General features: G+C 55.0%; 1 long non-coding RNA gene across 1 annotated transcript; it reads left to right on the plus strand.

Annotated features, from left to right (window-relative positions):
- Positions 1 to 7325: 7325 nt before the first annotated feature.
- LOC136115846 (uncharacterized) lies at positions 7326 to 11454 on the plus strand. The gene is made up of 2 exons (XR_011735983.1): positions 7326 to 10320; positions 11025 to 11454. It is a non-coding gene; the product is annotated as an uncharacterized lncRNA (long non-coding RNA).
- Positions 11455 to 19615: the final 8161 nt, after the last annotated feature.

The raw sequence follows: 19615 nt of genomic DNA on the forward strand, positions 1-19615 counted from the left end.
GCTGGCAGTACAAAAGAATAAGCGGCAGATCTACTTAGGCTGAGTCACGGTGCTTTGCTCCTAAGACCATGCATACCATGGGAATATTTCAGCTGCATGTCCCACCCCAACCCCAGAGAGCAAGAGCTCCAGGAACAGGTGGAGAAACAGGGAAGAACACTGCAGTGCTTCTGAGAAATAAAGCAAGGACAGAAAGGCAGACGGGCATGCTGTGGAACCTTCTCCTTACCCGGCTGTGCTGCTGCCACTCATGAAATGACACTGTAGAGCAAGTACTTTTAGCACCTTTTTTGTGTTTCACGTTCCAGGAACCCTTCCCCTGGAGGTCCAGCTGCTGAGGTGGAGACTCAGGACCTGGACCCCATGGCTTCGGGGCAGAGGCTCTGATGGAGAGGAGAGGAGACCAGGGGTTGCACTGGGAAATGTGTCTGCACTGCAGGGGATGTGAGAGAGGTTCCTAAATCCCATCCCCAGCATTTCTGGTAGCAGTTAACTCTTCCTGCCCATGTCTGTGCTCCTGCAGCTGTGTCTCTGTCCCTGGGTCTGCTCCCTGTCCGTGTCACAGACCCCGTCCCACCCGCTGTGTGCTCAGCTCTGTCCTGCTCACACCGCCTGGCACTGCCCAGGTGTTGCTTTATCCGTGCGAGCCACGGAACCTGACACACCAATATGATGTTCACAGAGTTCGCTTTATTGTCGGACCGGGCTGGCTTTATAGCAAAGCTGCCCTGTCCACGCGCCTTACAACAACGTGATTGGTTGTAACTCGTGCTATACAATAACACGATAGGCTGCATGTACTGTCCACGCGCTCTGCACGCGTGTGTCCGGCGATTGCTCACTCATTATTACCTTCTAATGGTGCTCCTTTAGTCTCTTTTGTCTCTGGCTTCACCTCTCAGCCAGGCTGGCGACAACCCCATCCCCCTGGGGCGGGGGGGGCTCTGCCACTACATCTCCCCCTCTTTTATTTAATATTAACAATACGCCATATCATGCTTTAAATACAGTGTGAAATACAGGGTAAGAACATTAAGGCTGATACAATTACAATTAACAAGAACAAACCTGTTTTCAATATTCCTTTTAACCAAACAAGGCATTCACCCCAAAAAACCCAGTATCTTCTGTTATTTTCTTGTTCTGCAAATCTTCTATCTTTTTAACTTTTAAGTTCAAACAACACATACAATCAAACTCTTCATAACTGTGAACATGTCCAATAACAAAAAATTAATTGCTGCTCTGTTTTACAAAGTGGTATTCTCAACATTGGCTACATTCATTGCTTAAAGCGATAACAAGTCTGAGGTTAAGGGTTGTCATCACTGCAACCGGTTTCTTCTCTGTTAGCTGGCCAAGGTCTCACCCACTTTGCTGGGATCCATGAATTTTTGTGGTTACCTGTAGAAACACAAGCATATCCCCTTCCCCAGGTTATTAGTGACATAGGACCTTCCCATTGTTGTGTTGTCGGATTAAACACACTAACCTTAGGCACATTTTCGGAAAAATCTTTGACATTTTTGATTTGGTGCATAACAACCGGTTCCATTTCAGTTTCACTTTTAGGATTAAGCCAGTTCAGCACATACAATGCCTTCATCAATACCTCTTCTGGGCTCACACCAATTCCCCCTTGTTTTTTCAAAACAGACAAGAGATTTTTAATGCACGGTGTGCACGCTCAATAATTGCTTGGCCAGTAGAATTATAAGGGATTCCAAACAGGTGCTGTACCTTCCACTGGGTGAGGAAGGCTGCAAGTCTGTCAGAGTGGTATGCAGGGCCATTATCTGTTTTGATTTGTGTAGGGACACCCATGACAGCAAAAGCTTGTAGTAAATGACGTTTTACTGCCTTTGCATTTGCTGAGGTCAAGGCTGTAGCCCACAGCAGTCCTGAACAGGTATCTATGGAGACATGAATGTACTTTTGTCTGCCAAATGGTGCAAATTCAGTAATATCAGTTTGCCATAACTGACCTGGCTGCAAGCCCCGAGGATTTACTCCCTTTTGTTGGAGAGGGACTATGCGGGCACAATCAGGACAAGCTGCAATAATGGCTCGAGCTTGTTCCTTTGTAATTGTAAACTGCTTTCGGAGTGCTGCTGAGGATTGATGAAAGAATTCGTGAGCTTGTCTGGCTTGTTCAAAAGGGGATATATCTGCTACTGCCACAAGTTTGTCTATGGTGCTGTTTCCCTCTACTAGACCACCTGGTATGTTAGTATGGCTTTTTATATGCATGATAAATACTGGTGCTGTCCTATAATCTAATACGTTCCACAAATCTAACAATGCTTCAAACAATAAGGAATTGGAAACTCGCTGCAAAAGTGCTCTATGTATTCTTTGTACAATTCCCACAACATAAAGAGAATCTGTTACCAGATTAACTGGAGAGTTATGCCATTTTTGCAATGCTGCTGTCACCGCTCGCAATTCTAAAATTTGAACCGATCCTTCAGCTATGACAATCTGTGAATGCCACTGACCATTCTCAAACCATACAAAGCCTCCTTTGCATGAGCGACTACTCGCATCTGTGAAAATGGTTATAGCATCTAGTGGATGCTCACTAAAAATTGACATAGGCTCTAAGGGGAGGTTGGTCTTAAATATAGGATGTGGTGGATAATGATTGTCCACCTGCACCGGAATCCGGGCAAGAGCTGAGGCAAGATCGTCATGTTTGAGAAGGATCTGTTCAAACAAATTGAGGGAAATAGGGATCACAATTTTAGCAACATATAGTCCAGACAATGTCAGAAATCTGCTTAGTCCTTTCACTATCACTTGGGCAATGGCTTCCCACCTCTGAATGATGGTTTTTTGTTTTTGGCTGTTTAAAAATATCCATTCTAATATTACCAATGGATCCTTTTCTTCCGTGCTCCACTGGGCCAAAAGTCCTGCCACTTCCTTATTGGTATTATAGACATAGAGAGTAACAGGCAATTCTGATCTTACCCGCTGAGCAGTATTCTGTGAAACTTTTCTTGCAATCTGCTCAAGGGCTTTCTGTGCTTCTGGTGTGAGGCACCGTGGTTCTTGGGGGTCTCGTCCCCCACGGAGGAGACTAAACAGCGGTTGCAAATCTGTATTTGTAATACCCACAACATTTCTTATCCACTGTAAGTCCCCTACTAACTTCATTGCATCGTGAAGGGTTGCTATCTTTGCTTTCACAGTAAGCTTCTGAGGTCTAATCATGGCCTGAGTTAGTTCATATCCTAAATATTTCCATGGTGCGGTTTGCTGTACCTTTTCTGGTGCCACAACCAGACCCCATTGACCTAATTGCTTTGTCAACTGAGTTATTATGTCCTTACTAATTTTCTCTTTATTGCACAAAAGGATATCATCCATATAATGATAGATGATCATCTGAGGGTGTTGTTGCCTGAATGATTTTAAAGCCAAATCTACATACCATTGGCAAATAGTAGGAGAATTTTTCATTCCCTGAGGTAGCACTACCCAATGATATCTTTTTGTGGGAGCTTGATGATTAAGCACTGGAACAGTAAAGGCAAATTTTTCACAATCCTCTGGGTGTAAAGGAATCGTGAAAAAACAATCCTTCAGATCAATGACAGTTATATCCCAATCTTTTGGAAGCATGGTTGGGGTAGGAAGACCTGGTTGTAGTGCCCCCATATCTTTCATTACTGCATTAATTGCCCTGAGGTCCTGTAACAAACGCCACTTCCCTGATTTCTTCTGGATAGTAAAAACAGGTGTATTCCACGGGCTGGTGGAAGGGACCAAATGTCCGAGACTGAGTTGCTCTTCAACCAGCTCCTCTAAATGTGCGAGCTTTTCTTTTGGTGATGGCCATTGATCCACCCAGACAGGATCATTTGTTTCCCAACTCAGCTTCATACATGGCCGGGTGTCGCTCGCTGCAATGGCCATTATTAAAAAGGTGACTGCATAACTATTCCCCACTGAGACATCACATCCCTTCCCAATAATGCAATTGTTGTGTTTAGAACATAAGGTCGTACCCATGCCTCTAAGCCCTCCCCCTCCTCCCTTATCTTAACCATATGTGTGCTGATGTGGGTGGGAGTGGCCCCCCCTATCCCCACTACCATGGTATTTACTGCTTCTAAAGGCCAACACAAAGGCCAGTCAGTGCGAGGGATAATCGTCACATCTGCGCCTGAATCTAAAAGCATTCTTTTCCTCTTAATCTCACTGCCAGGCCCAATAATGGAAACTACCCTAGATGGTTTGTCCAAAGTCAGTTTTTCCGTGAAAGCAACCACAGGGGCTCCAGTAGAACCAAAACCTTTCTGACCTCTTTCTGTATTTAAAGCCTTTGGAACACATGCTTTAAAAGGTACCAATTGTGCTATACGGGTCCCCTGTTTAATAGTCACAGGGGGTGTTAAGACTTGCAACATAATACCTATGGGTCCAACATAATCAGAGTCTATTAATCCTGGCAAAACAAACAACCCCTGTCTTGAAGCAGAAGAACGACCTATTAAAAGTGCACTCAATCCATACCCTAGGGGCCCTGTTACTGTAGATGGAACTACATGTACAGACCGGTCTGTTATTGTGACGTCTGTTCCCACGGCCAGATCGACGCCTGCGCTTCCTGAGGTTGCTGCCCTGAGCTCGGACAAGCAACCATGGCTGTTCCCCCTCTCGGCTGGTATTGTGGTGTCATCGCGCCCCAGCCCCTGGCGCTGGTCCTCCCGTTTCCCGGCAGCGGTGTCCCATCTTTTTTAAATCTTGATCAACACTCCACTACTCGGTGTCCATACTTATCACACCGGCTGCACGTGCCATCAAAGCGCAAATTATTGAGAGGGGCTGGTGACTGACTAGTGCCATTACTAGGTCCCCCTCTCCGAGTATACTGAGGGCAATTTCTTCTAATATGTCCTGTTTGTCCACAAGTAAAACACGCTAGGCCGCGAGAAGAAGGGCTTCGACCTTTCATTGCAGGCTTAAGTGCTGCAGCCAAGGCCGCAGCGTGGGCTTGAGCATGTATTTTTGCTTTTTCTACCTCCTGTTGCATAATTGGTACCCGTGTGCAAGCTTCCACCATCTCTGCTAAAGAAGCACTTTTTCCCAAACCGGCTAGTATCTGTTGGCATTGGGTGTTTGCATTCATCATAGCCAAATCTTTCCCCACAGCAGCTTTTGCCTCTGGAGTCAAGTTAGGACAGGCATCTATAGCTTCTTTCAAACGATCTACAAACTTCATATATGGTTCCCCAGGATCCTGCTTTATTGTAGAATAGGGTGGCACAGGGTTACCTATATTTGGCAATTCTTTCACTGCCGCCAAGGCAAGCCCTTGCGTTTGCTGCAAAATCCTTGGATGAAGTGCTGCCTGAGTAGCACCATCCGCATATTGCCCACGACCCAGTAACTGGTCCATGCTAGCTAACCGCAACGGATCATCAGCTGGTAAACGAACATTTTCTAATACTGCCAATTCCACTTTCCCCTGCCACGTGTCCAAGAACAGCAAATACCCCGTTGGAGGAAGCAATAACTCCATCAATGCCCTAATATCTGTTTGAGTTAGTACTTGCCCCTTGAAAAATGAATTGATTAGCTGCATCACATGCTTATTATCCATACCATATTGCATAACTGCACTTTGCAATTGCTTAACCGTTTTCCAATCAAAAGGCGACCACTGCCTTTGTCCTCTATTATCTATGTGCACTGGCATTGCTGTAATACTACCAGGTAACATGATCCCTTCAATGGTTGCATCTCTGATTACCCCTTGCCAACGTTGCCCTGCATTATAAGAATGATCTCGAGGAATATCTCTACCCTGACGCACAGGGGCAGCACCCAAATTATCATTATTATCACTGCTATACAATTCCCTTGTGTTTCCCTGTGGATCAGTAAGTCGACGCATATTTGCAAACCGATCTGCTAACCCAGTCTCCAGCCCTTTTCCATATCGCGCTCTCAAATATTCATCTGCTTCTCTTACAGACCACATTCCATCTTCAACACATTGTCTAGCCCATTTTTGTATTCGCTCCCTTTTAATACGGAGCTCCTCCGGAGTGAGGTCTAATTCCACCCCCTCCCTTTCCTGTTTTCCCCGTTTTTCACATTCCCTGCCAATTGCCTCCAGCCCGTCCTTAATTGCATCTGACGCCTTTTTATATGCTATTAACCGCGAAGTTTTACTGTTACCGCCATCCAGTCGTTTCATAGCTTCTAGAACTTCTTGCATCTGGCTCTCCTGCCGTCTCAGTAAGTCCTTCAGGCTCTGCACGTGGCTCTCCTCCTGGCAGTCAGGGCGATTCTGCGCGCTCCGTCCTGGTGTTCCATCGGGTCCTCCGGCAAGGGCACGTCGGCTGGATTAACTTGTCCTGGCTTGTTGAAACTTGCCGGTTGCTGCCATTCGTTGTCGGAGCCAGGCAATGGCTCAACGGGCGCAGAGGGTGTAATTTGCTCTCCGCCCCAGAACTCCAGATCTGATACGGGACATACCAGCGGTGTTGATTCTTCGGAGTTCTCGGAGGGTGGGCAGCTCGCGGCGGGTGGCTCCGAGGGGACGGCACACAGCTCCGGCTCCTCTGAGACTTCCTGCATCAGCTGCCTGACCTCCCGCCAGGGTCCGGCGAGATCGCAAGCCTCGCGGCTCCCCCTTGTAACCGCTTCCCATAGTTCGGTCCCTATGTCCTCCCATGTACCGGGAGAAAAAAATTCGTCCGTCGAACGAACACAGCCCTTACGCTGGGCGAATAGTAAAAGGCGCTCCACCGCGTCTTTTTCCAAAATTCTTCTTGTTCTTGCAGCCAGCTGCAGAATACTTTTCACTATTATTTTTCCTTCCACGGATGCCGTGTTTCCCATGCCACCTGCTCCCCCCAGGCCTACTTTCCGCTATGATTGAGTGCTGGGCTGGTGTCGCCCCCAGGTGGCGTCCTCGCGTCTTCACTTCCGGCGATCTTGCTTCGATACGAAGGATCACGTCGGGGTCACCAAAGTGTTGCTTTATCCATGCGAGCCACGGAACCTGACACACCAATGTGATGTTCACAGAGTTCGCTTTATTGTCGGACCGGGCTGGCTTTATAGCAAAGCTGCCCTGTCCACGCGCCTTACAACAACGTGATTGGTTGTAACTCGTGTTATACAATAACATGATAGGCTGCATGTACTGTCCACGCGCTCTGCACGCGTGTGTCCGGCGATTGCTCACTCATTATTACCTTCTAATGGTGCTCCTTTAGTCTCTTTTGTCTCTGGCTTCACCTCTCAGCCAGGCCGGGGACAACCCCATCCCCCTGGGGCGGGGGGGCTCTGCCACTACACCTGCCCAGGGGGTTGCAGCCAGTGGGGGGTGCCCAGGAGTGGGTGCTGACAGTTTGGGGGAGCACCCGCCTGGCCCCAGCCCAGGGCAGCATGTTGGGGTGATCCTGGGTCCCCACACCGTGACACCCAGCAGCAGCCACTACGTGTGTGTCACAGGGCTGTGCTTGTCCCCCTGTCCCCTGCAGGGCTGGGGACACACACACATACCCAAGCACCTCAGAGCCCCCACCACCCCCTCCCACAGGCATCCCCACTCTGATGCCTTCATCACCCTGAGCATCCTCACCTGCACCCCCATGCTCCTGGACACCAATTTAAGCCCAGCAGCCCCAGTGCTGGGATGTGTTGTGCTCAGCTCTGTTCCCTGTGCCCACTTTGGGGGTTTCCTGCTTTATCTGCCCCCACTTAGGTGTTTTATTTCCCCCTGATGGATGCTGGATGTGCAGTGGGACCTGCTGCTGCTGCCATGGTCCCCCTTTGCTGCCCAGGGTGGGGGTGCTGGGACCACCTGCAGCCCCAGCTCATTTGGGGGGCAATGACTGGCAAACCAGCCTTCCCCCCACCCCGGGGGCACCCATTCTGCCCCCCTCTCTGTGCACTCTAGGTTCTCCCCATCCCTCTTCCCCTCTGCATCCTCTCTCCAGTTCCTCTGATCCCAAATATCACAGCTCCTGTGCTTCCCCCTCACACCCCCCATGCCCCAGATTCTTTCCTGGGTCTCCCCCATTCCTCTTTACCCCTCCAAATCCCCTCCAGCTCCGTTGCCCTCCGCAGGACTTTGCTCCTGTCCCCTGCTCAATCACCTCTATCCCCACCGAGCACCTTCAGCTTGGCTCTGGTCCCTGCATGCTCACTCCCACCCTGTGTGACACCCCCTGCACCGTCCCATCCCTTTCCCCCTCCCCATATACACTTGGATCCTCTCTGGACCCGTCTCCAAGACCCTCCCTGGGTTTCTGTGCCCCCTGCTCTGCTCCAAGCTCCTCTGGGGCCACCCAGACCCCTCTGTCCCTTCCTCTGCTCCCCGTGCAGCAGAGCGGCCTGTGAGAGCTCGGGCAGGATGTGCTCCCCGTGTTCCCCCTGGATGGGACCCTGCCCCACGGTCTCACAGCGAAGAGAGCCTGGAAAGAGGCTTTGCTGTCATCCGCTCTGGGTCGCCCATGGCATGGCTGGGCTGGGACAAGCACCAGCCGCCTCCTTCCCCAGGGGAGCTGGAGCTGGTCACATCGTTGTGCAGGTTTTGGCAGTCGTTCTCCTTGCTGGTGTTCTTCAGATGACCTGAATCCCAGAGCACAAAATCTTTCCCATTGAGATTTCTCCCAAACAGGCACGGGTGTCAGAGCCGGCGAGCTCCAGAGTGAGCGCTGTGCTGTCCCCGCGCTGTCCTTTGTCCCTGCGTGAGCAGTGAAAGCCTGGCAGCTGTGTGGGGGTGTTATTTTTCTCTGCTAAAGTGGCTGAAGCATTTCAAAGGGTTTCCCCAGGTGTTCTTGGCAGAGAGCTAAAGCCAGGCACATTTCCCTGGCCTCTGCATCACCCAAGACACTTCAGTTCTGCTTTTCCACCAAGCTGAGTGGTGTCGTCGATGCGCTGGAGGGAAGGGGTGGCATCCAGAGGGACCTGGACAGGCTGGGGGGTCCATGTGAACCTCATGAAATTCAACCAGGCCAAGTGCAAGGTCCTGCACCTGGGTCAGGGCAATACCCAGTACCAGCACAGACTGGGGAAGGATGGATGGATGGATGGATGGATGGATGGATGGATGGATGGATGGATGGATGGATAGCAACCCTGTGGAGAAGGGCTGGTGGGTGACAAAAGGGACATAAGCTGGCAATGTGCACTCGCACCCAGAAAGCCAAGTGTCTCCTGGGCCACATCACCAGCAGGTGGAGGGAGGGGATGCTCCCCCTCTGCTCTGCTCTCCTGGGGCTCCCCAGAGAACCGAGTCCAACTCTGGGTTGTCCAGCACAAGACAGACATGGACCCCAGGGGCTCTGTCCCTCTGTCACCAGTGCTGCCTCAGTCCCACCCTGCTCCCTCCAGCATTTTAGAACGATCCTAAAACCCAACCTGTGGCTGGTGATGCCAACCCAGGCGATGTGTGGGTCAAAAATCACCATCACATATATTAACCCTCCTAAAACCAACATGGAAATGGCAGATGTTTGTGCCTCCTTGTGTGGATGCAGCTCTGGCTGCCTCGTCCCGCATCCCACCCTTGCAGCTCCAGGACAGACCCCACACTGGTGGCCCTGCCTGCATCTCCCGTCCCAGAACAGCCAAAGGAGCCCCTTGTTTTGGCCTCCAACTGGCTGATTTAGCCTGGTTCCCTTTCTCCATGAAGGATAAAACGCGGTGCTGAGGCTCCGGTGTCAGTCCCAGCCTGTGCCTACCCTTCGTTGTGTGTCATTTCATGTGATTTTGATCACATCCTTGAAAACAAAAAGAACCTCCAACCCACTCAATCTCAGCCCTCCCAAGGCAGAGATATTTCCGCGTGGTGAACGCTCCCATGCAAATTCTCCCATGTCCTATTTTAGGTTTCTCGCCGGCACTGGCTGCAGACAACTGCGCTGGAGCTCCTGTCAAGCCTTAGACAAGGGTCTCAGGGATATGGGTCAGTGCCAGGGGTGGGTTATGGTTGGGTTCCATGATCTTGAGGGTCTTTTCCAACCAAAATGATTAATGAGTTTTTAGGGTTTATCCCAAATGATGGGAACCCCCGGTTCCAGCTCTGCTCTTTACCACATACCTTTTAGAGGCTGAAGAGGAAGGAGACGCAACACCTCAGCATACGGGGGGTCTTCCCCAAAGCTTCCCAGTGTCCCTTCTGTCTCCTCTGCACATCAGGGCAGGGCACAAGGGACAAAGTACCACCAGCACGCTCTGAAAGGTCATCATTTCTACCAGCTGCAACCTGATCTGGGTGAAGATGTCCCTGCTCATGGCAGAGGTTGGACTGCATGAACTGTGAAGGTCCCTTCCAACCCAAACTGTTCTGTGAGTCTGATGGCTGCACTCCAGTGGCGGGGATTCAGTTCAGGAGGGACCCAGGTTTTCAGGAATGTGGACCCAGGAGTTTGGGAGAGAGGACCCAGGAGTCCGGGAAAGGGACCCAGGAGTTCAGGTGGGGATTCAGGTCAGGAGGGACCCAGGAGTTCGGGAAAGGGACCCAGGAGTTCGGGAGAGAGGACCCAGGAGTTCAGGTGGGGATTTAGTTCAGGAGGGACCCAGGAATTTGGGAAAGGGACCCAGGAGTCCTGGAGAGGGGACCCAGGAGTTCGGGAAAGGGGACCCAGGGGTACCCCTAAGGACCCAGTAGTTGGGGGGGGACCCAGGAGTGCCCCAAGGGACCCAGGAGTTCGGGAGAGAGGACCCAGGCGTCCGGGCGATCCCGCTGCGTGGCCACGCCCCCCCATCACCCCGCCCCCCTCTCCTTGGCCCCGCCCCCTCCGCCCCTGCACCGCGCGGGCCCCGTCCCTCTCCTCCCCCCCCGCCCCCCCTGTGCTCCGGGTGCCGAGTTCGAATCCCCCCGCAGCCGCCTCCTCCCCCCGCTCCCTCGGTGTGCGGGGCCTTGCGGGAGCGCTGCGTGCGGGGCAACGCGGGGCGGGAGCCCCCGGCGCCCCCGGGATGCGTGAGGGCGGCCGGCAGGGCCTGCGGCTGAGAGGAATCAACCTGACAAGAGGTTTTGTTCCATGGAACAGGACAGGATGGGTCTTCCCTGAATATCGCTGGATCTCTTACAGTTGGATTAATATTAGGACGGCAACCAGCCCTGTAGCCATAGAACTCTTGTAATCAGTAACCAAACTCTGTTCTTAAAGCTGACATAGATTTATGGTATATTCTTACAAGGCAGGTAACTGTAACCGAGCCTTATTCTTAAGGTGGACATAGATTTACGATATATTCTTTTAAAGTTGGTACCGTAGAAAATAACTGATAATTGTAGCATCTTTTAGATAGGAAGTTTGTGTTATTACAGGTGTGGAATATTCTAATGGTTGTCAGGGGTGTAATGAATATGTATGTGACCGACTTGTATAATAAGGTATGGTCTGAATCAGCTGTTGGAAGCTTTGGGTGCAAACCCCTGGTTTCCCAGCGCTGGAATAAAGCACCGCATGGAACTGTGCCCGTGGTTCTGTGTCCTGATTGCTGACATCAGCACAAATCACAACTGCATTTTTCACATCCTCCTCCTCCTCCTCCTCCCGCTCCTGTCCGGGATGTGCAGCTGCAGCAGGCTCAGTGCCAGGGCCACAAGGTGCAGGGGCACCAAGAGCGGGGCTGCAGCCGAGCGGGTCCAGCAGAGCCTTGGGGAGGGCTGCCCTTGGAGCAGGGCCGGAGCTCCAGCCCTCTCCCTGCAGGCCTTGCCCTGCCCCCCCAGCGCTCACCCACTGCCCAGCGCAGCCTCACAGCCACCAAGGAAACACCCACAGCGTGAGACCCAGCGGTTTGCAGGGGGGGCTTTACTGATGGGGGCAAGAGCTGGTGCCAGCAGCCTGGCCGGCACTGGCGCTCATCACGCCGGAGAAGGCTCTTGCTGGACGTCTCTCTCGCGAGCCTCAGCGCCTGAGACGGTCTCCTGGCACTGGCCGACGTGGAGCAGATCCGCTCTCCAGAGCTGCGGAGTTGAGTACAAAGCTCTGCAGTCTTGTATGCACAGAGGTGCAGAGCAACAAGTCTGGTCAGGACACCTGTGGTGGGATCTGCTGCTGTCTGGAGAGAGCAGGTCCAGGTCCCTGGGGTGCAGTCCCACCCTGCTGCTCTCCGTGCCCCCAGGGCTGTCAGGAAAACACCCTCTTTGCCCAGCTCTGGCCTGAAGCTGGCCCACACCCCCTTTTTCAGAGGCGAGCACTCCAAAAGGCAAACACTCAACTGGGAATGCTCTTTCCCCAGTTGTTTTTCACGGCCTGCGGTACCTGGGCCTCCCATTGCTCTGGCTCTTTTTTCCAGGCCTTTGGCGGTGCCACTGCTGCGCTTCTGCTCTATCTTGCTGCACAAGGACTCCCAGAGCTTGCGTGTTTCCTCCTCCGTGCACGCGCGGGGCTGCGCCTGCAGGACCACGGCAATGCAGCAGCAGGCAGTGTTGGTGTCCCTGGCAGGGGCTGGGGGGATTTCAGCGCCCCCCTCCCTCCTGCCCCTTCTTTTCAGCCTCTCCATCAGCCCTGCTTTGCTCACGGTCCCGACTGCAGAGCCTTTCTGCAAGGACCCCTGAGCCAAGGGAGCGCGGGGCTGAAAGCAACCCGGCTGCTTGCTGTCCCAGACCAGCCTGGCCGCACCGTTGCGCCGTCGCCATTACAAACGCCACCACATCAACCTTGGGGACGTACCGGTCCTGCCCTCCTCTCCCCCGCCTTGGCAGGGGGTGCAGCCTGGGGTGCAGCTTCCCGCAGGTGTTGGCTGCTGCCTGCCTCTTTCCCCGACCGTTCCCAGCGCAGCACGGCCAGCTCGCTGCAGACACACAGCGGGAGGAGGCGGTGTGAGCACAGGAGCGCGCTCCAGCCGGGCTCCCAGCTGGGCGCCAGCCGCGGCCGCAGGAGCGGCTCTGCCGAGAGGCCGGTGCCAGGAGAAGCGGCTCTCTCCCGCGGGGCTGCGGGGAGCAGGAGGAAGGGACTGCGGGAGAGGAAGCGCTGCCCGTGTCCGGAGAGATTTACCACTGGAGCTTGTCCTGCAGATCCAGCTGCTCATCCCTCTCCCCTCTCCTCTTGCGGGCCACCTGCCCCAGGATGCAGGTCACCACCTCCCGCAGGGCCCGGTCTGTCCGTGGGGAAAGGCTCCTGCAACAGCAAGGACAAAGTCTCCCTGACTCTGCAGCTGGGACCGTCCTGCCTCTTCCCACACTCAGCCCCACAGCTATGCGGCCCCGTTCTGCCCCACAGCCCCCTGGAGGCAGGAGGGGTTTCAAGCCCCTGCTCTGGCCCCTGCCGTGGGGTCTAACCCAGCCCGTTCCCGTGGCTGCAGAAATCCCCGGGCGCCCTGTGCAGCCCCGTGGCTCGGGGGTTGGCTCCCTGTACCCACCACCTCTGGCTCACCCCCCACGGCCCCAAGGCTCGGCTGGAGCGGGCACACTCGTACCGCTTCGGGGGGACGCTGTTGTCCTCAGGGACTGTGGGGGGCTCTTCTCCGGCCTCTTCCCAGTCCTCCATAATGGTCCTGATCTCCAGCAGGTCCGAGCTGGACTCGTCTGACTCCACGCTGCTCGGGGAGCTGTCTGAGGAGCACTCGGGGGAGCTGGATTCCTGCACAGGAGGAGACTCTCACACAACAGCCCCGCACCCGGAGGGTGCTGCTTCCCAGCACGCAGACCCCAGAACACTTCTGAATGGACCACAGGGGACAGGGAGAACCGGGAGAAGGAGCTCAGCAGGCCCTGGGGTGACCTCTGAGTGTCACCAGGGTTTCACTGCAGCTCTGTGTCCCCCTTCTTGCTCAGGAAGGGCAGCATCACCCGCCCGGCTCTGCTGCAGCAACGCTGCTGTGACGGCTTGGGTGCCAGAGGTGCTTTGCGGTCTCAGCCGCCCCGCGGGAGAAAGTGCTCTTCTTCTGCAGGAATCCCAAGTACCTGGCTCCTCTGCATCTCCTCTGGGTTTTCTGCCTCTCCTTCCACACCGGGTGTCTCCTTTTCTGCCTCGGCCTTTGCTGTCATTGCTCCGGCTGACGGCCGTTTACTTTTTTCCCCTACCGCCGCCTCTTTTTTCTTCTTTTCCTCTCCTTCCAGGAATTTCTGGATATACTGTGGAAGCTTCTCCTCTTTCTTCTTCTGCCGTTTATTCTGGAGGCCGAATGAAATGCAATAGCAGGCAGCATTAGTCTGTCCTGCCACAGCTGAGCTGTTTCCCTCCCTTCCCTCCCTTCTCTTCTGCCTCGCTGTCCACGCTGGTTTGCTCCCAGGTTCCCGCAGGCTCCGCCGAGGAGCCCGTCTGGGATGACCAGGGAGATCGGCCACCACCGGGCTACAAACCAGCCGGCAGCTGGCGAGCCCAGACCAGCCCTGCAGCCACCGGGCCGACAGAAACAGCCCCGCGTGAGGGCTCTGGGGGTGTTTCCAGGCTGCTGGAAGTGACAAGTATATTCTCAACTGACAGTGACCCGCCTCTCTCCAAGCAAACACCAAAGCAACCGGTCAGTGGTCCCGTGAACACCCAGTGAAGAATCTTGTGAGCGCTGGCGTGTGTGGAGCAACGCTGCTCTACAGTCCAGTAGGATGTGCTCCTGCAGCATCCGGTGTCGGGTACCTTTTCTCTCCTCTCAATGGCTCTGGCTATGAAGTCCACTTCTCTGGGGGCAACCAGAGGCGGTAGCTTTCCTTTCTCCTCCTTTTCCTTCAAGCAGCTCCTCTGGATGACCGGTAGCTGCCTGCAAAGACACAACAGGGCGTGTTGGCAGGAGCGCAGGAGGAGCTGGTTCTGCATCCTGTGCTTCCAGGTGGCGCACCTGCTTCTGCAGCAGAACGGGCTCTGCTCACAGCCTTGTGATCAAGTCCCCAGGCACAGAGAAGACCCCAAGCTGTCAGCCTCGGATGTGCCCAACAGCCCCCCTGCAACCCAGGATGCCCAGGTCTCGGCCCTCTCTTGCTGGAGCACCCAGAGGAACAGGGTCCTGTGCCCGGAGATAGCGCTACGCCCTGTACGGGCAGGTTGGGCGCTGGGGACACAGTGTCAAAGGGGGGAGGACACGACCCCACGAGAAGGGCCATCCTGCCACTGAGCTCTCCGTAAGACAGGCGTCAGCGCAGAAGAGGCTCCTGGTTACTCAGGGCCATCCTCTGCAGTAACTAACTGCAGAACTCTGTTCTCAGCAAACAGAAAGGCCAGGCTCATTTCAACCTGAAGGGAAAGCCAAAATGACCTTCTGCTCCTGGAACGAGCCTTTGCACTTGGCTACTCAAGAGATCTGCACATCGGAAGGGAAGAAAGAAATGGTGGTGCCAGCAGAGTCTGCCAAGAAGCTGCAGACACTGCCATGAGCAAGAAACCGTGAGTCAGTGGGACGTGGGCAAAGCGCACGTGGGGTGTTTCCGGGAGAAACGTCTCGCTCCCACAGAGACCGGAGCAGGGGGCCACGCTCACCCGTTTATGCGAGTGTCTCACCTGGCGCGAGGCTCACTCCCCTCGGCTTTCTGACCCTGCTCCGGCATCACAGTCAGGGCAGGTAACCGATGTGGAGGAAGCCTGGCTCGACGGAGGAGGCGCTTCCCGGCAGCATCCTCTAGAAACGGGAAAGGAGACGGTTCTTCAGAACAGCATCTCGGTGTTGTTCTGGGAACCGGGTGCCACTCGTGTGCCAGTTCCAAGGAGAGTGACGTGCGGGTCTGCTCAGGGCTGTGGTAACACTGGGGAAGGTGGTCCTTTTCGTCCCTTTGGGGGAAAGCCATGTTTCCTGGGAGGTCTTAGGCCTTTTCTGACACTGTTTTTTCATCCAACGCCCCATGCCCACAGTGCACCGTTATTCCCTGGGGAAGACTGTTTGCATGGCTTTCTCTCATCCGTGTGCTGAAACGGGGGGTTCCATGGCAGATACTGGTGCTGTCCAGGAGTCATTCTGGGGAGGGGAATCATTTATCTCACGGGAACCCGGCTCTGGGGTTTCTGCATTGGTCCCGTGCACACAGATTTGCTGCTGGGGCAGGTTCACACCACAGGCCGTCACCTTTTCCCTTCACACATCCGTTCAGGTCTATCAGCGCTGGCACTTTGGGCACGGTCTCAAGTTGGTACCTGGCAGAGGAAGAAGGCAGCAGGCTGAAGAAAGGACACCACGTTGTTTCCCACCGCAGCCCAACCCGGAGGGACGCAGCAGAAGCTCCAGTGCCGGGAGAGGCCCCGTCAGCCTGTGCCCGCGTTTCTCCATCCTTCCCTGAGAATGGCCGTCCTCCCACAAAACCCCCTTGCTGCTTCTGGGGAAATGACTCTGCTCATCGCGCACATGGAGAGCAGAGTATTATCTAGTGCTCTGGTTTTCTAAGACGCCTTTGAATTCTGATCTTGCCCTCCGAGTTCCTCGTAGAGCCTTGCAGATTAACGTTTCCGGACCTAAGAGCAGTCTCTCCCACAGAGGAAAGAAAAGGAGCAGGAGAAACGTAGCGGGAAATGTTGCCTAAATGCGTCTCTAGGTCCACAGCAGGACAGATGCAGAAGCTGTGCCACTGTCCCCCGTTCCTCCAAGTGAAGTCAAACGTACCATGGCAGGACGACAACACGTCCAGAAGAGGTCTGGGAAGCAGCGGTGTCATGGCGTGAGATGACCGAGTCCCTCATCTCCGGCATCTGCAACGAGGACAGAGGCGGATGACGGGAGGAGCGGACGCTGGGAAGGGCCGGCTGCTCGCTCCGCCTCAGCCCAGCGCCAGCAAAGAGCCAGAGCCGCCCAAGGGCTCTGGGCTCAGCAAGCCTTGCCCTGCCTGTGCCTCTGCTCCCGGCCCCCACAGTGGGGCACGCAGCGCTCCCCGCCATCAACGCCGGCCTTTTCTCGCAAAGGGCAGCTCCTCTGGGGGCGGCTCTTGCAAAGCCCGGCCATTGCACGCCAGGGAGGTGCTCTGCAGAGAGCCTGCTGTGCTCTAGAGCTCCAGGAGCCCAGGGGCTGAACGAGGCATGGCCGGCCAGGGGAAAGCAGCCCCCAGAAAGCATTTCAGAAGCAGCAGGAGTGGCGCTGGGAAAGTGAAAATCCTACCTCGAGAAGAGCTTGCAGCATCTTGCCAGCGCCATTCAGCCTTTCCAGAAAGTCTAAGTAAAATCTCATTCTCACGTCTTTTCCCTGGACAATCAGCATGCCCACGTCCCTCCAGATGATGGCAACGTTCTGCCCGTTCTCTACGCAGGCATGGAAAAGGTGCGTGGTCCTTTCCATGTAGAGCTGCACGGTGCCCTCAGAGACAGCGTTCTCTGAGGCTATCTGAGCATACGGCAGCTGCTCGAAATCTTGGTGGCCTGAAAGACGAGAGAAGAGGAACACATGAGCTTGCAGACCTGCTGGGCAGGCTACAATCAAAGGCCTGCAGCCTCCAGGCCCTCGGGCAACACTTTGGTACTGGGCTGTCTGGCTGGGCCAGCGCCTCTGAGGAGACGCTCGGCTTGTCCCTTCCTCTTAAAGCGGACAGTGAGGTGCGGAGCAGACAGCGGTGGCTTCTCTGATACAGAAAGGGAAACAAAGAGTCTTAGGGACTTGGTGGGAAGAAGAGTGACTGCGGGACAAAGTGGGGAGATAGGCGCCAGGTCCCAGGGCAGCTGGAGGGTGCCAGCCCACACTCGGTGCTGTCTTTGTCTTTAGAGAGAAACGCACCCCAAACACAGCCCCAAGCTCCTGGTGCTCCCCGGGGTCCCACAACAGCTGCCCCAAAGGCAGCAGTGACGAGAAGGCGCAGGTGTCCCGCCAGTGGCTTTTGGAAGGAACCGTCTTTCCCCCCTGGGTTTCCCCTGCTTTTCCCCCGTGCAAGGAGGCTGAGGGAGCTGGAAGAGCCCCGGCATTTGCCTGGACGAGGTCTAGAGCAGCGGAAAGGGGGAGCAAGAGTTGAAGCATCATGGAACCAGAAGACACCACCCCAAGGAAGCTGTGAGGGACCCTGTTGTTGAAGCAGGACAAAGAGAGTGCGCTCTTAGCTGCATTGTCCTCTGGTGATTCTTTAAAACAAACAGCTAGGCAGGGTCCTTCCACAGCCGGCCGGCTTTGTCGAGTGGAGCTCTTGGCAGGGCCGCGGTGGGTGGTTGGTGCTCCCCTCAGTCACCTCTGGAGAGCACAGCACCCCTCCCACCCTGCTCAAGGCCAGCGCCGCTTTCACGCTGCTCACCAGGAAAGTCTGTGCAAGCACAGCGGAGCTCACGGTCCTGCGCAACAGCCTTTTCAGGTTGGAACACGGGTCTCTCCACGATCACCAGATCCTGCTCGCTGAGGGCTACTCGCTTCGTGACAACCGCAAAAGTCCCGATTCCGGGAACGCGGACAGCCTGGAACAGAGGAGATGGCGGATGGGAAGAAGCCTTGGAGGGGCAGACGGGTGACTTGTCAGAGGAGGCTGATGGTGCTTAGTGCCCTGCCCTGGCCTGAGGTACAAAGGAGCAAGATGGGCTCCTTGGGAGAACACAAACAGGGGCTGCGCTTTTCCCTCGCACCCCCCTTCAGCTACGAAGAACCAAATAGGTGAGGGAAAGCTGACAAACACCCTCTGGCTCAATCAGATAGAAGGCAGGGGGTTCCCACGCTTGGAATAAATCCAGATGTGTCCCAGGCTTCCAGGTTTTCACATGCAACTCTGACGGGGGGACCTTCTTGTACATCTGAATGGACAGAGAAGGTGTCCATGTCACGGTGTGCATTGCAGTGTTGTGCTGGGGCGTTGCTCCTGCTTTCAACGCAGGGGAAGAACAGCTGCACCCGATGGCAAAGGGCTGTCAGGACTTGATCAGCGTTCATCAGGGTGTGAGGGGAGAAGGAGGTGAGGCCCACCTGGTGGAGAGCCAGCTGCAGGCTGAGGTGATACGATGTGCTGGCCCAAATCTTAGCGAACTCTGGAAGAACAAGGGAAAGACCCGTCATGCTCTGAGGCAGCAAGCTCAAGACCACTCGGCCCACTCCTGTCCAAGGAGCGATGCATCTTCCACTCAGGCATTTCAGGTGGTCTCTCTCCAGCCCGGCAAGAACCAAGGGACACCTCCTGCTGCCTCCAAGGGGCTCCTTTCCTTGCGGGTGCAGCTCTCCAGGGTGTGACCCACTCCCACGGGAAGCCGGCAGTGCTCTGCCCTGCCCGCGGGGCACGGGGCTGCGCTCCACGCGGCTCTCGGAGGCTCAGGGCAGGCCCTGGTGTCTCCCCAGCAGGGGCCGGTTTTGCTGGCTCACATCTCTGAACACACAGAGCCCACGTGGCCCACGAGCACCTTCAGCTCTTCCATTCAGACGTGAGCTCAGTGTGGGCAATGCCCAGCGCCAGGCAAGGGCAGCCCCTTGGGGTCAGGGGCTTCTGCCTGGGCTGCCCCAGGAAGGCAGGGGCCACGTCAGGGAGGGAACCAGGAGCCCTGGCTGCCACATCAGCCCCTCAGCCCTTTGGGATGGTCAAGCAGGTCCCTCCTTGCACTCACCACTCCTGAGCAACCACCCCCCACAGCCCTCGGGTTTCCATGCCTGATTTCAGAGATGTCCTTGACCCAGACACACATGTGGAATTGGGCCTGAAGGCCTTACCATAACGCTCCAGCTTCTCAATAGTTGGGCTCAGGTGAGGCTGCAAGAAGAGCTGTCTTGCCATCTTAGTTCCACTCCTGCTTCAAGTCAACAACTGCAGAGAGTGGCTGGACAATGG

The sequence above is a fragment of the Patagioenas fasciata genome, chromosome 28 (genome assembly GCF_037038585.1).
Source record: "Patagioenas fasciata isolate bPatFas1 chromosome 28, bPatFas1.hap1, whole genome shotgun sequence".
Taxonomy (NCBI): domain Eukaryota; kingdom Metazoa; phylum Chordata; class Aves; order Columbiformes; family Columbidae; genus Patagioenas; species Patagioenas fasciata.